The sequence below is a fragment of the Penaeus vannamei genome, unplaced genomic scaffold, assembly GCF_042767895.1.
Source record: "Penaeus vannamei isolate JL-2024 unplaced genomic scaffold, ASM4276789v1 unanchor5354, whole genome shotgun sequence".
Taxonomy (NCBI): Eukaryota; Metazoa; Arthropoda; class Malacostraca; order Decapoda; family Penaeidae; genus Penaeus; species Penaeus vannamei.
Genome location: NW_027218332.1, coordinates 15001 through 17500, shown reverse-complemented (window position 1 = coordinate 17500; position 2500 = coordinate 15001). Strand labels below are relative to the sequence as shown.

The following is a 2500-nucleotide window of genomic DNA, read 5'->3' as shown; positions in this document are numbered from 1 at the left end:
AACAGCTTCCGAAAGGCGACCAATCAGAGAACAGCTTTCTGAAAGGCGACCAATCAGAGAACAGCTTCTGAAAGGCGACCAATCAGAGAACAGCTTCTGAAAGGCGACCAATCAGAGAACAGCTTCTGAAAGGCGACCAATCAGAGAACAGCTTCTGAAAGGCGACCAATCAGAGAACAGCTTCCGAAAGGCGACCAATCAGAGAACAGCTTCTGAAAGGCGACCAATCAGAGAACAGCTTCCGAAAGGCGACCAATCAGAGAACAGCTTCTGAAAGGCGACCAATCAGAGAACAGCTTCCGAAAGGCGACCAATCAGAGAACAGCTTCCGAAAGGCGACCAATCAGAGAACAGCTTCTGAAAGGCGACCAATCAGAGAACAGCTTCCGAAAGGCGACCAATCAGAGAACAGCTTCCGAAAGGCGACCAATCAGAGAACAGCTTCTGAAAGGCGACCAATCAGAGAACAGCTTCCGAAAGGCGACCAATCAGAGAACAGCTTCCGAAAGGCGACCAATCAGAGAACAGCTTTCTGAAAGGCGACCAATCAGAGAACAGCTTCTGAAAGGCGACCAATCAGAGAACAGCTTCCGAAAGGCGACCAATCAGAGACCAATCAGAGAACAGCTTTCTGAAAGGCGACCAATCAGAGAACAGCTTCTGAAAGGCGACCAATCAGAGAACAGCTTCCGAAAGGCGACCAATCAGAGAACAGCTTCTGAAAGGCGACCAATCAGAGAACAGCTTCTGAAAGGCGACCAATCAGAGAACAGCTTCCGAAAGGCGACCAATCAGAGAACAGCTTCTGAAAGGCGACCAATCAGAGAACAGCTTCTGAAAGGCGACCAATGAGAATGCGCGAACGATTTTCGTCCTCTCTCTTTCTCTCTCCCTCTCTTCGTCTCCTCTTTTCTTCTTTCTCTCTCCCTCTCTTCGTCTCCTCTTTTCTTCTTTCTATCTCCCTCTTTCTCTCTCCCTCTCTTCGTCTCCTCTTTTCTTCTTTCTATCCCTCTTTCTCTCTCCCTCTCTTCGTCTCCTCTTTTCTTCTTTCTATCTCTTTCTTTTTCTCTTTCTATCTTCCTCTTTTTCCTCTTTCTATCTCCCTCTCTTCGTCTCCTCTTTTCTTCTTTCTATCTCCCTCTTTTTCTCTTTCTATCTCCCTCTTTTTCTCTTTCTATCTCCCTCTTTTTCCTGTTTCTATCTTCCTCTTTTTCTCTTTCTATCTCCCTCTTTTTCTCTTTCTATCTCCCTCTTTTTCTCTTTCTATCTCCCTCTTTTTCTCTTTCTATCTCCCTCTTTTTCTCTTTCTATCTTCCTCTTTTTCTTCTTTCTATCTCTTTCTTTTTCTCTTTCTATCTCCCTCTTTTTCCTCTTTCTATCTCCCTCTTTTTCTCTTTCTATCTCCCTCTTTTTCTTCTTTCTATCTCCTCTTTTTCTCTTTCTATCTCCCTCTTTTCCTCTTTCTATCTCTTTCTTTTTCTCTTTCTATCTCCCTCTTTTTCCTCTTTCTATCTTCCTCTTTTTCTCTTTCTATCTCCCTCTTTTTCTCTTTCTATCTCCCTCTTTTTCTCTTTCTATCTCCCTCTTTTTCTCTTTCTATCTCCCTCTTTTTCTCTTTCTATCTTCCTCTTTTTCTTCTTTCTATCTCTTTCTTTTTCTCTTTCTATCTCCCTCTTTTTCCTCTTTCTATCTCCCTCTTTTTCTCTTTCTATCTCCCTTCTCATTTTCTTTCTTTCTATCTCCCTTTTTTTCTCTTTCTATCTCCCTTTTTTTCTCTATCTCCCTGTTTTCTTCTTTCTATCTCCCTCTTTTTCTCTTTCTATCTTCCTCTTTTTCTTCTTTCTATCTCCCTCTTTTTCTCTTTCTATCTCCCTCTTTTTCCTCTTTCTATCTCTTTCTTTTTCTCTTTCTATCTTCCTCTTTTTCTCTTTCTATCTCCCTCTTTTTCTTCTTTCTATCTCCCTTTTTTTCTCTTTCTATCTCCCTTTTTTTCTCTATCTCCCTGTTTTCTTCTTTCTATCTCCCTCTTTTTCCTCTTTCTATCTTCCTCTTTTTCTCTTTCTATCTCCCTCTTTTCCTCTTTCTATCTTCCTCTTTTTCTTCTTTCTATCGCCCTCTTTTTCCTCTTTCTATCTCCCTCTTTTTTCTCTTTCTATCTCCTCTTTTTCTTCTTTCTATCTCCCTCTTTTTCTCTTTCTATCTCCCTCTTTTCTCTTTCTATCTTCCTCTTTTCCTCTTTCTATCTCCCTCTTTCCTCTTTCCATCTCCCTCTTTTCACCTCCCTCTTTCTATCTCCCTCTTTTCCTCTTTCTATCTCCCTCTTTTCCTCTTTCTATCTTCCTCTTTTTCTCTTTCTATCTCCCTCTTTTCCTCTTTCTATCTTCCTCTTTTTCTTCTTTCTATCTCCCTCTTTTTCCTCTTTCTATCTCCCTCTTTCTCTTTCTATCTCCCTCTTTTTCTTTCTTTCTATCTCCCTCTTTTTCTCTTTCTATCTTCCTCT

General features: G+C 41.2%; 1 protein-coding gene across 2 annotated transcripts in view; it reads right to left on the bottom strand.

Annotated features, from left to right (window-relative positions):
- The window catches only part of LOC113800369 (mucin-5AC), a gene marked incomplete at its 5' end in the record, with an annotated part of 54242 nt that overhangs the window by 36750 nt on the left and 14992 nt on the right, over nt 1–2500 (bottom strand).